Here is a 21,068-nt window from a genome sequence, read left to right on the forward strand (position 1 = left end):
GAAGAGTGATGGCACTGGGAATATGAAAGGATAGATGTTAGAGTAGGGATATCACCTAGAAAGTAGTGTATTTGAAGCCATCTGTGGAGAAAGAGTCATAGAAGTTATAGCATTCCTTCATTCACCTTCATGCATTGTACAAAGTATTAGTCCATTTAAAATCAGTTTAGCTCACAAATCTCTCTCTCTCTCTCTCTCTCTCTCTGATCCTTCCCTGTGGGAGGAATAGAGGTGTGTTGAAGTTTCAAGTTTCAAGTAGTTCATTCAGTTAAGTAAGTAGATGGATGAGTGTTCTAGAACATTATTCCATCCATCTACGTAACAGAATTTTATGAAATTTTTTTATAACTATTCTGCTACCAAATGGCATAAATGGACAGATATGATTTTGTTTTCCATCTAATGCACTTTCCACACTGTACTTTGTGTTCCTATACTATGATAATTTATTAAGAACCACAATATAGAATACTTCACTAAAATAACGAACTGGGAGTTGAAAAGCCCATCACACTTTTTTATTTAAGAATTTAGTGCTTTTGCCCTGGTACCTGAAATGTTTTTTTACTCATGTTGACTTGTTAAGTGACCATGAAATGAACATTAGTATAGGATATTTATATGTGTTTTTTAACATTTATTTGATATTAATTTAGATTTGGGTAGAGACATTCATCAAGGATGCAATAAACACTGTTTTTAGTAGTAAGTGAATCAACTAAGGATTTAATGTGGGAAAGTGTTTTTAACAAATATATTTGAACTTGTTTTTGAACTAAATGATTTTAGATTTGTTTAATTGCTTGATTGTCTAACCAATGGTTGGATGCAATTGATTCATTAATCTAATGAAGGGGAAGGTTTTATATAGTATGTTTGTATGTGTATGTATTATTCTGAAGAAGTCCAGATTATTTATTTTTTATTTTATTTTACATTTGTTGACTGGGCTAGTCTAGCTGGATACATATTAATTTTCAGTAGAGGCCCGGGGAGAAAAGCTCCATGTGCAAAACAATATGAATAAAACAATAAACAATATATAATAGACCAAAGTAGAATAGAACAAAATATAATAAAAAACATTTTAAGTATGGTCATGAAAAGGTCTACAGAATAATATAATAAAAATACATTTTAAGTATGATCATGAAAAAGTCTACAGAAGAATATATGCAATGTATACGATGGTAAAGCAGTTAAACAAAGATGATAGTAAAGAAGTAAATATGAAGAATTCAGTCACAGCATTCATAATAAGCAGATTTAGAAGGGAAGGGTAGATGATGCAGGTGGTTGTAGTGAGAAGAAACAGCAGTCAGGGATAATACAGGAACATAACCAGTGTTTCTTGAGATGAAGCTTGAGCTTCTTTTTTAAAAGTTTATGAGAGCAGAGAGTTGTAAGTTCAGTAGGTAGAAGATTCCATAGCTTACCAACGGTGTTACAGAAGAGGGAGTCGCCTGCTAAATTGTTAGCTCTGCAGGTGTTAAACAGTAGTTTATTAGCAGAGCGTAAGTTTTTAGGATTATGGTAGGGGGTAAGTAGGCTTGAGAGTATAGGAGTATTCGAGGGTTGATACAGTCTTTTATGGGCAATAGTAAGCAGTGAAAAATGAAGATGCTACAGAAATTCTAACCAATCAAGTTATATAAGATTTAGACAGTGATGAGTTTAGAAAGGAGAGGCAGCAGCAAATCTGGCAATATTATTATAGGATACAGTCAGCTTGTTAATGTTGGTTTTAGAAAGGTTTGTATAGATGGGTGAGGCATAGAGTAGAGTAGAAGTGAGATGAGTTCTGGCCATAGCAGTCCTGGCTGTTGGAGTAAGAAAGGGTTTGATTCTATAGAGGGATCCAAGTTTCTTGTTGACTGTTTTTATTGTACTGTTAATATGTGTGTGTCAAAGTTGAAGTTATTGCCAATAGTTATTCCTAGGAGCTTGGTAGTTGGGTCTGGAGAGATAATAGTACCATTGTTGGATGTAAGTGTAAATTGTGCGGGGGTGGACTTGCGTGTTGGGGAGAAGAGTAGCAGTTTTGTTTTCTTAGGATTTAGGAGGAGACAGCGGTTTGTAAACCATTGTTCCACAGTGTTCTGGGTTATGGTTTGCAGTTCAATTTGAGAGGTAGCTGAGCAGATAATAGTGGAGTCATCTGCATACTGAATGCAGGTAGAATGAGGAATTGCTGAGTGAAGATCATTAATATAGATGGAAAATAGGAGCGGCCCTAATATGGAGCCCTGAGGGACACCAAGGGAGATAGGTAGGAGATTTGATAGATTATTGTGCCAGAGTACCGCTTGTTTTCTGTTATTAAGGTAAGATTTGAACCAGTTGATGGTTAATGGGTCTAGGGACAGAGATTGCATGATATGCAAGAGCAGCTAGTGATGAACCATGTCGAAGGCTTTGGATAAATCAGTGAATACTGCAGAGGAATAAAAGCTGTTGTTATGATTATTGTTAATACAGTCTGTAAAAGATAGCAGGGCAGTGGTGGTACTATGGTAAGGTCTGAAGCCATGTTGACAGTTAGCTAGTAGCTTATTTTGGAGAAGGTAGTTTAGAAGTTGTTTCTGAATACATTTTTCCATAAATTTTGCCAGGGGAGATAGCAAGGCTATGGGACGAAAATTAGAGAAATCATTTGAGTTCCCACCTTGTGTAGAGGAATAATATAAGAAATTTTCCAGATGGTCGGGATATGTCCTTCACTAATGGTTCTATTGATAAGAATGGATGTAGGGTAGGCTGTAGATTTGGCTCCTATTTGAAGGTATTCTGCTGGGAGTTGGTCAGCTGAGAGGGTGGAAGGTTTAAGTTTTAGCAGAAGAGAGCAAATAGTAGAAGTAGATACTGGTTGCAATAGAAATGAAGGAGGAGGATTTACAGAAGAATTAGGCAGGTTTGCGGTGTCTGGTGTAAGATGGCTAGCAAGAGATTGGATGGCATTGGTAAAGAAGGAGTTAAAGGAGTTGGCAGTGTGAATGGGATTATCTGGGTTGGATCCTAGAGGGTTGGGGGTGACTGATTGTCCTGGATGAAGAAGTTTGTTAATGCAGATACCAAAACGAAAGTGCTAAATTCATAAAAAAAGTGTGGTGAGCACTATTTCAACTAATGGTTCATTGTGATATTTTATTACATTTCTTTTTCTAGTGTTTTCTTCATTCAGTGGGAATGGCAGTGTTCTGAGCTACAACTTGTTTGAGAATCTTTGGAAACAGTATTTGTGCATTTTTAGTGATTTGCTTTAATTTGGGTTCTTTTCCATCTCTTTAACATACTTGTTCTCAATTTTGTTTTGACTACATGGTTAAAGTAGTTTCTTTTGTAAAGAGTTAATAATTTTAGTTGTAGGAACTGTTTCCTCTACCGAATCACATTGTCAGTCAGAGAACTTAAGCTTCCTGTCCTCCATGCTTGAGCTATCTAGCATTGTCTGACAAGTCACATTGACAGAGCTGACTTGCCATTTTTCTAGGAAATGTAACAGAGGTCAATCATTTGCACATTGTTTGATGCACCAGAGATGTGAGTACATATTCATTCACTGGCACTTGACAGGATCTATGGCCTTACAAGTAGGGAAAGAACATAGGACTTATTCTATACACCATGCTACCTGACTCTCTTCTGCTGTCCATTGTTATGAGACATGAAATTTGTGGTTACATTTTCAATATTTCTATTATTTGGCGACTAGAATGTACAAGACCCAATTTTCAAAAATCATGCTGAAATATAAGAAATTTGCTTCAGGCTGCAACCATTGAAATATGCTATAAGCAGTAGCAAAACCTGATTTAGAAGGTTATAATCAGACAATCTCAAAATGCACATGCTCGAAGCACTCCTCAGTATGGAGAACGTCGACATCTGTGTAGTAACTGAAACCTGGTTCAAGGGTCCAGAGAGCACCCCAGCACTACTTGGCTACAACTCGTACCACATGTTTCGGCCACAGAACATGGACCAAAACACAAAAGGAGGGGGTGTATCCATATTCATCAAGGATACCTACACCTCCAGATTAGTGGCACAGCATGATACCTCTGAGATCATCCATGTGCAACTAACATCAGGCAAATCTGCAATGCAAATTGTGGCCTGCTACAGATCAGCCTCCATGACACAGGACCACCACTCCACCTTTCTGGAGACACTGGAAAACATGAAGGTCCTACTGAGCACCCTGATATTGGGCGATTTCAATTACCCTACCATTAACTGGGAAAACTACTCATGTACAAACTCCCAGGCCCAGTGCTTCCTGGAATTTATCAACTCAAATGCCCTGGATCAGCTGGTAAACTTCCCTACCAGAGGTGAAAACATATTGGACCTGGTCATCACCAACATGGGCGACAGGTGTTCCACACTGGAGGTCAACCCGTTACTGGTTAGATCATACCATAAACTAATCACTCTGGATGTCCATACTCACCACCACCCCCAACTAAGGAAATCACAGTAAAAGACTATTCTAAAGCAAACTTCACTTTACTTAAGACAAAGGTGGTAAGTTTCACAGCCCCCAATGCTAAAGGATAATGCTGCCCAAGATGCAGAAACCCTTACAAATGCACTCTATGAGCACCTACAAGGATGCATGGATCATGCCATCCCTAGCAAAACCAAGATTTACTCCTCTAAGAGAAGGAAACCAGTCTGGTGGACCCCTGCCATAAACAGGCTATACAATAGAAGGAGGAAACTAGTTCAGGAAAAAAGCAAATCCCAAGAAGGAAAGACATCCCTGATCAGTATCAGTAAGAAATTAAAGTCCCTCATGAAATCATCCAAGGCTAACTTTGAAAGAAAAATAGCCAAGGATTCAAAAGATAACCACAAAGCCTTATTTAGCTATGTTAAGAATCTAAGTGGCACCTCACAGATATGCACTGAACTAGTGCAAAATAGCACAAAATATACTGAACCTACTGATATTGCCAACATCCTGGTAGATAATGAATCTCAGTGCAAACTTCACTCCCCTTTCACCCCCAAAAGGGCCCACAACAATACCAGAAAAGTGTAGTGTCCCAGAAATCACAGACACACAGGTGAAAAAGCCCTTTCAAAAGCCAAAAACACAGCGTTAATGGGCCCAGATGGTGTCCCAGGCTGCGTCTTGCATGAACTACAGAATGAACTAACCCCCCACCTAAACACATTGTTCAACCTCAGCCTCTCCACAGGCTACATGCTCATGGAATGGCGCACAGCAGTGGTTATTCCATTCCACAAAGGAGGGGCCACAACTGACCCTGGTAACTATCACCCCATAAGCCTGACTAGTTCGGTCTGCAAGGCTATGAAGCACATCATCATGGAACTCATTAACAAAGACATTGGGAACCTTCAAACACTTGACCCGACCCGACCCAGTTTCGGCTTTGTTAAGGGCAGATCATGCCTACTAAACCTGGTTGACTTCTTCGAGACAGTCACCAAGGCCATAGACGAGGGAAAGGTTGTTCACACAGCCTATCTTGACCTTGTCAAGGCTTTTGACACCATTCCCCACTAGGTTATTACAGAAAAACTCACCAGCCTGAACATAAACCCATACGTCATGAGATGGGTTGCCAACTGGCTTACAGTCAGAACTTACACTATAAGAATAGTGGGCTCCAGGTCCGACTCTAAACCAGTCACAAGTGGTGTCCCACAAGGCTCGGTCCTGGGACCCCTACTGTTTGGCATATACTTCTCAGAAATACAGGAAAACACAGGACTATGGCTAACCAAGTTCGCCAATGACTGCAAACTGGGAACCATAACTGACTCTGCAGCTGACACGGATATCCTCCAAAAGGGCCTTACTGAGATGGACACCTGGTGTCAAAGTCATGGCCTCAAGCTAAATGCCAAAAAAATGCATAGTCTTCCCGTTTGGGAAAAACAAAACACCCACGAATTACCACATAGGTGGCAGCCCCCTTAATACAGAAGAGGTAATAAGAGATCTGGGGACCCAGGTAGATAGTAATCTCTCCTTTGACAATCATATTACCAAAGTAGTTAAAGAATCCTTCTATGTGGCCCATCTAATTACTAAAGGGTTCGCATCTAGAAATAAAGAGGTTATAGTGCCTCGTCACTCATCAGACCCATCATAGAGTACAATGCCCCATTTGGGATGTACCTCACAAGACACTTCCAACAGCTGGAGAGACCACAAAAGTACCTCACCAAGAGGATTACTGGCCTCAAACATATGTCCTATGCAGCCGGACTGAAAAAACTCCGGCTGTACTCAGTGGCATATCGCTTTCTCAGAGGTGATCTCTGCCTGACTTACAAAGTCATGTCCAAACTCAGAATTGATGGACATGCTCCACCTAAAGAAATCCAAGTCACTGCAAGTCACGTGCTCTAGTGAGCTAATCCATGCCACAACAGTAAATAGAACATGCTGGAGGGATAGATTCCTGTCACAGAGACTCCCCATGCTTTGGAACAAAATTGCAAACTACATTAGGCAGAGCCCCTCACTAACAATCTTCAAGAGAAACCTTGACCAGTGGATGGGTAACAGAAAATACACCCCTGGGATCACTTTATTGGCTCTGCTCAATAGAGGATCAGTTAATTAATCAATGGGGCAGCGAAAGCTGACACACTCAGCTTATAAAAGCCCTCGGGCAGATAGCCTAGTACCTACCTATGAATCTATAAACAAAGGAAAATATGTCAAAACATTACTTCTAACATTTCATGAAGTCAGTGGATGTACCAGGACTCAACAACAGCAGGGGTTTAGCTAGGTCACATTGTGTCCTTGTACAGAAAAGTGAAATGCCTCCTCCCCTTCTCCAGCCAACACACGCAGAAATATAAAATCTACAAATTGGTGGGCTTGTACAATATACAACAATACAACAAATGTAAACAATCCAGTACTGCAGGAATTTCTTCTCTGTCTTTGGGTTTGAGAGGTTGAGTTTTCTGGTGTATTCATTTCCAGTGGAATATAAAAAAATGACCACAGAGATTTTCTTTAGATAAAGTATCTCCCAGGTGGTTCATTCTGAAGGAACAGCAGAAATACTGTGCAAATATCTGGAAAGTGTAGCTATGGCATATAATGTTTGGCTAGTAAAAATAAAGCTATTTTCTGTGATTCATTTGGAATTTCTGTTTTCAGACATATTTTCAATGAATGATGTTTGCCAGAGATGTTAACAAATTGGTCTAATTTTAATTTGACAAGAATTATTCCTTTAGAGTACAGCTGTTTGTTGGCTACTGATATTAGACGTGATGGCTGGAGCTGTAGAGTTTGAGCAGTATGATTCATCTTCTCCCAGCATGGTTTATACTAGGTGATTGCATATAAATGTAGAAGGAAAACAAACACACTGAACTTTTATTCAGTTTATATTACATTGTTATCCTATCCTCAAACGAATGCAGCTCGTACAAGCAGTTTTACTTCAATTTATTTTCAACGTAAATTTATCAAAACTGTATGGACTTACACTGTGCAAGCCAGGGGTGCACTGAATGTGGAGGTCACTTGCTGCAGTATTGTGCTGTCATGGAATTGGTATAACATGATTTTTTTTTCTTTTTTTACCATATTCAAATTACTCTTCTCTATACAGTAAAATGAGAGAAATATAACTTGTTTTAGGGTAACCCAGCCAAGTACAAGTAAATGTCAATAACACATTGCTTGTCAGTACTGTTCCTTCACCTTCTGCACCCATTACCATTCTGAAAAGTACTGATGTATTACCCTGGTTTTGTGGACAGAGTTGTACTAGCTTTGACCTCTTGCTAAACTGCAGAGCCAGTTTAAAGATTTGCTACTTTATACTGATCACATTGTGAAGCATGGAGTAGCTTTAAAGTGGCATGATGACCGATTGTGAAAATTTAGTTAACAGTCTAAGAACTGCAAACTGAAATACTTCCATGTGTGGTTTCAGACCACTTGTTTACAGAATTATATCCTGGCAGATTGATCTTGGGTAGAACTTTAAAAATGTACTGAGAACATTAAGATAGAACCAGGAAGAGATGTTACAGTGTTATGTCAGGGTGACTGTCATGTTTGTCTCAAGTTGTTTAGTGTGATTTGAGTCAGCACTGATAAGTACTAACCACAGTGAAATTGTGCATTTTTCTAACAGTTCAAAGAAGTTCCTCAAATTCAAGACTGTTTACAAATCATAATTCATGACAAAAATTAACTCCCATAAATACAAACATACATAATGTTTTTTGTTTTTTTTTTAGTTTGTTGAGGTCCTAATTTTGGATATGCAGTTTTAAGATCTGGAATTCATTATTTTCAATGTATTTAGTGAAGTAGCATATGAAAAAACACGTGATGCCTGATCTTCTGTCTTGTCAAACCCAAGATAGAGACTAGATGTCAATTTTTATACTTGTATTTCCTTTAGTATCATCTTCAGCAGTAAGAATTGGATGAGGACATTGCTGTCCCCCAAAATCTCACACTGTACAGATTATCAGAAAGAGTTGTTACAGAAAGCTGATGTCATGCACTGTGTGTACAACTTCTTGACAGTAATGTTAAACATTTGTATTATTTCCTTATGCATAATGGAACTTGCATAGCTAACAAGCATGGTTAACAAACATAAATGTATAAATAAATAAACACCAGTAATATGCCTCTTTAAGTTAGGCTTCTTAGTTCTTTGAAAGAAGTCTGTATTATTGAAGGCATGCAGGAAAATGCTATACAAGAAAAAGCCATGGTCCTTGATGTGCAAAGCAACCTTGCTGACTTCTGTGTGGTAAGTGTCTGGAAAGAAAAATCACTACTTCTGATAACAATCCTAGGGAAATTATGCTGGTGGCTGTCATCGCCTATGGAATAAAACGACTCGATTGTTTCCAGTGTTGACTTCAGCAACATTCACTGAGATAATATCTGTCACCTGCAAATTGTTGCTGTTGAGTTGTGCTTCTCGTGCACATAGGCTAGATATCTGTCTCATCGATAGCCCTAGTTCTGTTCCCATTGCATCAATACACTGCCATTCTTGTAGTAGCACTGTATCCTCCCCTCCTCCTACATCTGGCTTATTATTGTCACTTGCTTTTTCTCTGTTTGTACATTCCTTTCTAATGGAGTCATTCAGTTTCCTCCTAATGCTGTTTTATCCTGGATACCTCTTGCCTTTGAAGTTCCATCGCTGTGAATATCTGTGCCAAAATCAATGATGGCGTTTGTTCTTTCTAAAGAAATATTAAGTGCTAGCAAGTTTGCTGGACTGTTTCATCGCTTGTGCTTAACTTTGACTTAGCTACATTCCCGAACTAGTTAGAATAATGCTAGGAGTTGTAGTTTTTACTGTGTGATGTTTTTGTTCTAGCAGCTGGTAGCATTATATGTTTACTCCACCCAAGTGACACATCACAATCGAACTGGAACAACATTACAAAAATGTATTTATTTATTTTACAAGTAATACAGTTCGTTACCACAGTCACTGATTCAATTGCATTTTCAAGTATTAGTAGCTGATAAGCATGACATACCATGACTGGCTTGAAATGATATGTTTGCTAAATGTAAATGAAGCAATCTCTACAGATGCAGTCAGAGATAAATTAATCTGAGCTACCTTAACTGAGCTTATACCTAAAGTTTAAAAATAATACAATCAAACTCACTGCCTGGAAAAATTGAAAACATTGATTGCAATATTATTACACTAAAAGTAATTCACCACATCAAATAAAAATATCTGACAAAAGTAACAAGCCATTGTTAATTCTTTCTTTTTTGTCATCATTGTAATATACCTAAAATAAAGCATTATATTCCCATCTCCATTATATTGTGCCCACATACCTAAAGCACGATTAACAAAGCAACTGTTTACTTACATATCACAGCTCACTTACATATCTCATACAAAATGCTACTATTTAATGTTCCTGCTACCATTCCCTTTTCCGGCACGAGAAGCACAATTCAACACCAATTTTTTATGCTTTCTCCTTTACAAAGAATGATGTAGACCTAAAATGGAGTTAATAAAAACAAGCGCTTAAGTGGGTCCACTTCCTCATAACTTAACCGACTCCATGGTTGTCTAATAGCAACACAATTAAATGCATCATGTTCAACAAACCATATTCATCTAGATGAATTATCAGTGAAATCCACTATCAAGTAAAACTGACATTAATAACAAACTCTTCCAAAATATGTTTCAATGAAATGAGTGTAATCTCCTTAATTGGCAGTATAGCAAACTCAAAGCATGATATTACAGACAAGAGAAAAAAAAAGAAAAAAGAGCTGATTCTTCCTTGATCTCAGTCAAGATTGGAATGTACGTTTCTAACACCACATTATATAATATTTAACTCTGTTTAATCTACCCTTTTAACTACCCCAACATGCTGCTTTCCCTTCATCCCAGCATTCCTCATACCTTTTTTCCCACCTGCCCCAGACTGTCTTGAACACTTCTTTTGATTCCCTTTACATCACCCATTCTGGTCAGCCATTCCACTGGTCCACACCTCTTATGTGAAAAAGTACTTTCCGTGACCCAGGAAGTAATCGTCCCTACAATATGCTGCCTGTACTTCTTCATTATCTGTCTGTCCTTCTTGTTTAGAGTGACCTCTTCACATCTCCTTGACATTATCTTGTTCACCAATAGCATGTTCTCTGGTCTCAGCTGAAAAAAGCTTTGGCTCCTCTAGCCTCTGGTCATATTCATCCTCTTCTAATCTATAGATTGTTTTGGTACTTTTCATATGGATTCCTTATAGCAGCCTGATGTTTTTTTTCGATGGGGTTACCAGCACTGTATGCATTAATCAGGGTGTAATAATATGAAGGCCATGTGGAGTGGAAGCATTACTTTTCTGATTGTGGAATCTGCCCCCCCTGAAGATATACATCATTTTTTGCAGGGAGGCAAGCCCCATTTACACCCCCCTAGAACCCCTGCCAATTACATATACTAACACTGAAATCACACAAAAGTGGGGTAAAGGTATATTCCCCAACCTGAGAATTGTGTGATCTCACACACCTGTCAAACATCTGCTTATTCAGCCAAATGCAGTCAGCTTAACAGCTGTTGACAACACACACACACACACACGCACACACACACACACACACACACACACACACACACACACACACACACACACACACACACGACTAACACAAATCCCATAGATACACACACATGTGTGTGTGTGTGTGTGTGTATATATATATATATATATATATATATATATATATATATCTATCTATCTATATATATATATATATATATATATATATATATATATATACATATATATATATATATATATATATATATATATATATATATATATATATATATATATATATATATATACATATTCAGTGTTAAAAAGTCACAACACTGAAAAAAAAATACAACAAGCTTTTTTGCCCACCCCCCGCTAATTGTATATACTGACTCCGAGATTGTACTACAGTGAGAAAAAGGCAGATTTCTCTGTCTCCATTATACTGCATTTTAGCACAGAAGAAAAGCCATTAATCTGTGATCATCTGATTTTTGATCAACGGCACTGGGTTTTTATCTGTTCGACAAAGACAAGTGTCAATCACAAGTATAAAAGCCATGTATATGACTTAGTCATGTATTTATTCCTTGCTAGTAAAAAATGATGACTAAAATATTTTAAATGGAGTAGCTGTTTCCATTTATTTGAAATGGTGTGGTCCTTCGAGAGCTCATGATCGGAATTATTCGAAATGAGGTAAACGTTTACAAGCTGTGTAGTATGTGCAACTTAGCTGCATAGGACAAAAGAGCAAACAGAGAAAAAGATGTAATATATTTTACTTTTTACATAAACTGCAAAAGTCTTGTAAATGAACTTACTGCACAAAACCATCTGAACCTTATGATAAACTGAACAAGTATTGATATAATTCAAGTTAGTACATCAAATGTTTGTTTTTACCCTTGTGATTAAAAAGGAAACTGCAGGCATTAGCCAGTGTGTTATTTTTTTGGTTGCTGATAGCCTGCTGATATATGTAAAGTCAAATATTCTCAACCTTTGGTATCTACTTCTCTGAAGTACAGGCTAACACAGAAGGTCTTTGGCTAACTAAATTTGCAGATGACTGCAAACTAGGAGCCATAATCGAAACTCCTAACAATGTGGACATCCTGCAAAAGGGCCTCGCTGAGACAGATGCCTGATGTCAAAGCCATGGTCTCAAGCTCAATGCCAAAAAGTGCATTGTCACCCCCTTTGGTAAAAACTCTGTAACCAATGAACTACCATATAGGCGGTAGTCTACTTAACACTGAAAGTGTGATAAGAGACCTTGGGACACAGGTGGACAGTAGTCTCTCCAGTGGTCAGGAAATCCTTCTACGTGGCACACCTCATCACAAAAAGTTTCTCATCCAGAAAAAAAGAGGTTGTTGTTCCCCTCTACTCATCACTCATTAGACCCATTATAGAGTACAACGCCCCTTTTGGTATGTACCTCACAAGACATCTACAACAACTGGAAAGGCCGCAGAAATACCTCACAAAGAGGATTACTGGCCTCAAACAGATGCCCTACACAGACCGACTCAAAAAATTCCAGCTTTACTCCATCGCATATCGCCTACTCAGAGGCAATCTCTGCTTAACATACAAAGCTATGTCAAACCCAGAGCTGTTGGACACGCTCCACTTAAAGAAATCCCAATCCCTCCGAGCTACATGCTCTAGGGACCTAAACCTTGTCACCACAATAAACAGAACATACTGGAGGGATAGATTCCTATCCCAGAGACTTCCCATACTCTGGAACAGACTACCTATCTATGTCAGACAGAGCTCCTCATTAGCACTCTTCAAGAAAAATCTTGATGATTGAATGGGTAATAAGAAATTCACCTCGGGGATCACTTCTGTGGTTCTGCTTGACAGGGGCACAGGAAAATAATTTTCTTGGGTGGTGAAAGCCAGGGTACCTTTTTGGCTAGGCTTCTATAGGCCCTAGGGCCAATAGCCTAGTAGCTACCTATGAACCTATAACAAGTATGACAGATTAAATCTGCTTTTCCATATGCCTGTGTATTACTGCACCGAAATAGACTGCTCCAGTGGGAAGCAACTACTGTGTTTGACTTTGATGACAGAGGGTGCTGCTTTGTAAGGAATTATGTATATGTTTACCTGGGTACTATTACACTTCAGAGCTGTCTTTAGAGTTTATATGAGGAAAACTAAAATGTGTGGAGTGTTTGCAGATGGAATCAGGGAGACAGTGGGCTTTGCTGTAATCACACTGCTCCCTGAAATGTTACTTTTTAAACAGTTATGCCAAGGAGGCCATAATCAGTCAGATAAAGTATATATTTGGAAACCGGTCAGAAATGCATGCCCACAACTGAACAGTAGGTAGAATGAGAAGTAAACATTAACATCCCACAAGAGTATAATGTGAATAGCGTAAATTGTTACAGGTAATAAGATGCTGATTCAATAGCCCATTGCAGTTTTGTACTCCTTGTTTACTACTGAATTATGACAAGAAATCACTTCTGTCATAAGACGCTGAGGCAGACAGAGACAGCAAACCATGACTCAATATCTGTCTTATGAGCTTATATTATATATTATATTATATATATAATGTCTTATAATGTCATTTCTGAGGGCTAGAAATTTTGTTATCAGCTTGTTAGTAAATATCATTAAAATGCTGTAGCAGCCATGACAAATGGTACACTTAACCTCAACTCAGATGAGGAATCCATTTCAACAAATTGCCACTACCTGTATAACCTTTCTTACTTTAGTAAAATTTATCCTAGGCAAGGAGTTAAGACAGTTGAACAACTGTTATCATTCATGTACCATTGAATTTAGAACGCAGTTTTAGTGAAACCATACCATATTTATGATTATTACTTGTATGAAGAAACTTGGAATGAATTTCAAAACAATAACTGATTGATAAAAATGGAATATGTCAGCAGTACCACATATGTTAACATGACAGCTTTATTGCAATGTCTGTTTTGAATGGCATTAATGTTAAGCAGTAATTTGCCAAGCTAGTTGCCATAGATTGGTCCTGAACCTGAAACTTCAAAGAATTTATTGACTGGGGTATCTCTGCAGAAACCATTTTGATCATTTCTCATTTGCATAAATCACAGTATGTGTGCCAAACCAATATGATATGTTTGCACAAAGCCACAGAAAACAAGTCCATATTATACACTACAGGTCACATCAGATTAGAGTAACACACACTTGTATTTTACTGTGCTCTTAATGAAAACAGGAGTTTGAAAGAAGCTTAGCATACAGTAAGGAACATATATCAGCAATGGTGCTTATATTGTGGTTCCCAAGGCCAGGCTAGCAACTTTTTAATAGAATAGGAGATATTTCTTCTTCTTTTATGATCTACTCCATCAGAACACTTGAAGTGTACAAAAGCAAAATATATTATTTTGTTCTGAGAAACATGCCATTAGATGTAAAAAAGTATGTCTGTCTAATTTCCGTTAGTGAATGTTGTGTCATTCAGTAATGAAGGAATATTTGTTTTACAGCTGAAAATGTGGCACTTAAGAAAGAAGCAAACTGGTGTCAGTCTTGCTATCCATAATATCAGAACAGCTGGTATCACACATATCGTCACAAAGTAGTATAATTACATGGTATTTATAATGACAATGTAGTCTGATATAATTTAAGTAATGCTGCAGAATCTCTGTACTGAGCACCTCTGGCCAACCTCCTATCTGCAGTACATCAGTATCTCAGATTCACCACCTCCATTTTGGATCCATTTTGGAGTTTTCGTCACCCTGAGAATGAGCTAAGACAACTGTCTCTTTTTAGTTTTACTCTTCCATAGCTTACCCTTCTTCAGTTCCCAGCCTCTCTTAGATGTTAAACTGTTAGAGCTTCCTTGGATACTGTATGCTTACCACCTCTCTATCTCGGTCTTCTCTGTCTCTCTCTCCCTCACCCCCAGTCTTTGATCCAAAGGGACAAAAGAGAACACTGGACCCTCCAGCAGTACTACTCTGGCCACTTACCTAGATTTTACTTCTAACTAGCCACCTGGAGTCTTAAGGCCAAATTAACCACCTAGAGTCTTAAGGTTAAATGAATTCACTTACCTGAAATCAAGTTTGAATATTGGCTTTCATTTTAATACAATTGTATGCATTTATTTTTTCTGTTTTAAACCTGCCTGTCCAACATTTCATTTATTCTAAGTTATCATTGCTATTGTTTCCTTATATGTTGTGGCTTCACAAGCTTTATAAACAAGTAATTCGGCATTAATTGGTACATATCCTGAGAGATACCTAGGACTCTCGTTAGCTCCCTTCTGCCGTAGTCCTAGATTTGAGGTGCTTTGCTTCTTGAAGTCTTCTCTCTCACTGAACCACTGCTGAGCCCTGATTGTGCTCATTGTTCTTCAGTCAGCTTGTCAGTCTAGCAATAATTAATTGTCCTCAGAACCTGTCAACCAGCGTACCAACTGGCAGGTAAAATAAACAGAAAAATAACATTTCATTTAGTTTTTATTTTGCAGTCGCCCAGCTTAACTGCTGCCTGACTTGAATCAAATGTTCCTCTGAACTGCTACAATTTAGGGTATGACACTATGATTTTTGATGTCAGATTTTGCCTAATTCCTGCTAGATTTACCAATCAATTATCTTCTGATTTCTCTCATAGATGGAGACCTGTTCAACAGTGTATACATTATTAAATAACTGAAATAAGCCAAAGGAAACATCCGTTATCACTAACTATACAGTGTCTACCATCTGAAGTCCTTCTATTAAAAAAAATCAGAAAGTGGTTCTCTTTTGGGTCCTCTGCTATAATTGTTTTAAAGGCCAGTACTATGATATTTAATGTTCAGAGGCTGAGGGACATGAAGAGAAATGTGTGCTTAACTCTGGCACTTCAAGTATTTCCATCCTTTTAAAGGCTACTAAAACATCTTATACAGTTTCTAGTAATGCATCAGTTAACACTTTAAATCTCTGTAATATACGGTAGCAAGGTTCCATGTGACTTTCACAATTCTTTATTAGCTACAGGTTTTCAATGTGTTCAATTTATAAAGGACTATCTGTATAAATATATTTAGAGCAACTCTCTGCTGTTGACACAAATAGTTAAACACATTTAGTGAAAACACTGTCATTTCATAATGAGCTAAGACTTTAAGTACATTAATTGCCACACATCAGTTAAGTAGGTTTTCCATCAATATTTTCCCAAGTTGTACAACTCTGGCAGCTGTTTGCACGCTGTTAAGTTTTATTACTGTTTGAAATGAAAACCTCAGCTGTAAAGCTGACAGAAATCACAGCTCAGTTCTGGTATAGCAAGCACATAGTAACTGTTTCTGCCCTTTTATGCGATGAACAGGGTACCCTAATATCTGCCTACATCTATATAGCATCATGCACACACACACTTATATATATTACACCAGATTATGTATATATATATATATATATATATATATATATATATATATACATATACATACACACACACACACACACACACACACACACACACACACACACACACACACACACACACACACACATACACACACACATGTATATATATATATATATATATATATATATATATATATATATATATATATATACATACATATACATATATATGGGGTCCTATCAGTTGATTGAGTTTTCAGAAACTCGAAATTCATATGGTCAAGACCATGGACTAAAACTAAATGCCAGAAAATACATAATAGTATCCTTCGGGAAGTCATCCACTGGTGGTAACTATCACATTGACAACACACCCCTAAGAGTTGACCCAGTAGTCAAGGACTTGAGGACACATGTAGAAAGTAATCTAGCTTTTGACCATCATGTGTGCACAGTAGTGAGGAAATCATTCTATGTTATGCAACTTATAAACAAAGGTATGGCATCTAGGTCCAAGGAAGTCATTGTTCCACTGTATTTGGCTTTCAACAGACCTGTCATTGAGTACAATGCCCCCTTTGGTATGTACCTAACCAGGCATATCCAACAATTGGAATGTCTACAGAGGTTCCTCACTAAAAGAATACAGGATGTAACTAACATGTCCTGTGCAAACTGCCTCGAGGCCCCATCCTTGTATTCTGTCTCCTACAGGCTGTTGAGGGGAGATCTAAGCCTGGCATACAAGACATTGTCAGAATCCACTCTGATGGACCCTCCGCATATCCACAAAACAAACAGCACCAGGATTACCCATTCTAAAGACTTAAACCTTGCCTGTGATATAGATCGGATCTGTTGGAGAGACAGGTATGTACCCTAGAGGCTACCCTCTCTCTGGAACAGGCTCCACATCCATGTTGTGAAGCAGAGTTCCTCCCTAATCCAATTCAAGTGTAACTTTGACAGTTGGATGGGGAACAGAAAATTCATCACCGGTTTGGCACCTATGTCTCTAATGGACGCAGGCAGACTGTAAATGGTTCATGTCCCAAGCCCCTGCTTGTAAATGTTTCATCTTGCAAGCCCCGGCTTACACTTATCAAGGGTACCAGAACTTGTCAGAGATTTGGAATGCATGGTTAGGCTTAAGAAGGCCTTTGTGGTTGTTAGCCTAGTAGAAACCTATGAACCTATGAATGTATGAACCTTGCTCTACCACAGTAATATAGACGTTACCAGGTTGTAGAATACACAGATAATACTTGGCATAGATGGGTAATCTGTACACTTCTTGACTACATAAATAGAACTGTAATGCTATTTTTTTTTGGCAACTACTAAACCATGATCCTAGCTTAACAGGGAATGTATGCAAGCATACTATTTATAACAAAGTCGTAAGTGAAGAACTACTGATAATGGAGGCAGATCAGTGGCAGACGTCACAGCTATGGCCTTGGTTGGACATTTTACCTCAGTCTTATTCAGATTAAATTTTTACACGTGAAATACTTCACCGATATTTGATTGTTAGGATTACTACTGGGGGGGCTTACTGTTTAACTGTCACTGGCTTTAACAAAGTCATAATAACACAAGGATGCTGTGCAAATTAATGATGCAAGACTAGGCCGTGTTGCTTTTAAGGACTGAATTACATATCATAGGTACCAGAAAGTTGGAAATCATTGAATTCATGCAAAAAAGTTTATACAATCATCAGTTTTTGTATTATTCTCATCCATAACACTTCAATTATGACAAGTCTGTGCACCATGACAGAAGTCCTTCTTATCATCAAGGTGTACTACTTTCTGGTTTTGTAACCACATTGATAAGATGATGATGCAGGTGCTTGTTTTGTGGTTTCCTCATCTACAGAGAAATGGTATGTTTTTCTTGCTAATTATGACTATGAACATTTGTAACCTGCTGTTCTCTTTCTAGTGCTCAGTTTAGTTTTGTACAGCTTACAGACAATGTAACTACATGATGACTTACTCCAGATGGAGAAATTCTATGTTATATTTCTTTTAGTTTTGCACTGCTGCTTATGAGGTTTATGTTGTTAGGTACCATTTCTTTATCTGAGCTCTAGCTTGTATCCAGATGCCTTACCGTTTTACCCTTTCCCACCACAAGTCATTCCATGACTCTGTTAGTCTGCAGGCTGCATGGGCTCTAAATTCGTACTACTCCCACCTGACCTCACTTAACCATGTGTCTGTCCCCTCCATTACTGCATCCACATGACTTTGAATCTCCTAAATGTTGTTTTACAGGCTGTCTGCAGATGTGCATCTCATCTTGCCCTGGGTTTGCAGAATATCCTTAGTTGTGTGTCATATTTTTGCCCTGTCTGGTAAACTACACAGGATTACAGTCAGTCAATAATGTCACTCATTAGAGTTTTATACTTCTCATTGTTTGAAAACTGCATGTTAATGCAAAACCTGTTGTTCTATTAACTTTTAAAGTCAATTACAGTAATACTCATTTTCTCTAATTTTGGGCCTTTGTCCCCCTCCATTATTTATGGCTTTGTCCAAACTTTTTGAGCAAATAAGTTGATAGGTATGCCCCCAGATGTAAACTCACCATGGAAAGGGGAATTGCAGACGGCAGCACTGAGACCCTTTACATGCATGGCTATCAGCCAAAATCCCTAGCTATGAAAGTAGCATGTGCAATGATATTACCTCCCTCTTATTAAGTAGGTCATCCATGAGACAGAGGTCACATAGGCAGCAGCTTTTCCTAGATCCTGTCTGGGATAGGACAGCTGTCCACTGGTCTCTTCATCTGATCCCAACCAGTGGACCAAGGCCATGCCCAAACATGGGCTGCTTGCAGTGCAGATGGACATTATATGTCTGCACTATCAGGCTGACCTACAAACATTATCTTTTACAAAGCCTATTTGTCACCTCTTATTATTCTGTTGAACAAGGTTTCTTTGCCTTTTTTCCCTAGCATGGCCATCTCCGTTCTGCTGAGATTTTACCTTTCTGGCCTTTATATGGACCTGTACTATTCCTCAGGAATGGGTAGGCATTTTCCTTAAACATATTAGTAGGCAACTTAGGTGTTCCAAAGCATATATAGTAGCATCTAATTTGGAACAATTGTCCTTTAAAAGGGTTAAACAGCAACATCAGTAGGCAAGATAACATCCCAGTAGTTTTGTTAACAGAACTAGCAGATAGTTTAATAACACTTTTATTGTTATACTTAATAAATCTTTATAACGGGATTGCTTCTTATCAATATAGAACAGCAAGTATCCAATTTTATGAAAGGACTTTCTAGTTACTCTTGGAATTAGAGCCAAATCAGTCTGCCAGCTCCCTGTATAAAGTGATAGAAATGATACTGACTGCAAAGAGATTTGGGGGAAATTGTTTTTTTAGAGCTCAAACTATATGGGTGTTTTTTGAAGAAGTAACATCTGCTGTGACAAAATTATTCTGGTTGATAGTGTGCATTTATCAACCATATCTGAAGCATCTTTTGCTGTTTCTCACAGTGGAATGATCGACACTGTGTAAACGTGATCACAAAGTGGATGAAGAACTGGCTGAGAGATAGAACCATGCCGGTTAGTTACAAATACCACATATAAAGCTACATATTTTAAAGGGGTGTACAACTTCTTAGCACAAGAAACATGGGCAAAGCCTAAAATAATAGGGGAGAGGGACAAATGCTCAAAAATAGGGACAGATTTTAATATTGCTGTTTTAAACTTATGAAGATGCTAGAATAACAGGATTTATGTATTTTGCAAAGCATATGAGGTCTGAAACTCAACTGACTGTCATTACTAAGTTACTTCAATCTTCAGTGATTTGCCAAAAAAACACAAATTCATGAGTAATAGACCAGAAATATGAGGCAAAAATCTGGACAGTTGAGAGACATCGCAAGAGTCTCTCTTAGGTGTTTCCCTGCTAGTCATAATTAGAAGTTGGGCTGTTGTGTATCTTGTGAAAAGGATAGAGTTAGACTCCAGGAGTTCATTGAAAAATTGATGTTGTGGTATAAACATAATGATTTGATTTTTTAATACTAAAAAATGTTTGCTTGTACATTTTGATGTGAACAGTCTTCAATTTTATTATTCTATAGGGAATTCATTAATTACACTTGATAACCAGGTTAAAGACTTGGTTATTATTACAGAAGTGAAACTCAGCGTTGTGATTTGCAGATGTTATGGGCTCACCCATTCTACAGCAGATCTTTAGCATGTTTTAAATTACTGCTTTTCACTTCATTAAGCCCATTCTGACCTATAATGTGCCTTTTGTTCCAATGAAACTGCAGTTTGCTCAGCTCAAAAAGATATGGCAGTAGTTAGCAACATCAATGAATTCTACACTCTTGTTATAAAGTGAGACTGAATGAGTTAAAACTGTATTCTAACTATAGTTTGCTTTGAAGATTTATAAGGTTATCCTGTCTTGTATGTTGTGTGAACAGCTTTCTTTCACATATGTGGCACATGCTAGGGGTAGTAGTTGGACTTATACTCATTTCAGAAAGTGAGCAACTCATACTAATCCTAGAAATACATTT

The 21,068-nt window shown here is 37.9% G+C and overlaps 1 protein-coding gene across 2 annotated transcripts in view; it reads left to right on the forward strand.

Annotated features, from left to right (window-relative positions):
• The window catches only part of LOC122805554 (inositol-trisphosphate 3-kinase B-like), an 835,875-nt gene that overhangs the window by 145,044 nt on the left and 669,763 nt on the right, over nt 1-21,068 (forward strand). The gene's annotated exons all lie outside the window — the stretch shown is intronic.

This window comes from Protopterus annectens, chromosome 6.part1 (assembly GCF_019279795.1).
Source record: "Protopterus annectens isolate FY-2018-M chromosome 6.part1, PAN1.0, whole genome shotgun sequence".
Classification (NCBI taxonomy): Eukaryota; Metazoa; Chordata; order Ceratodontiformes; family Protopteridae; genus Protopterus; species Protopterus annectens.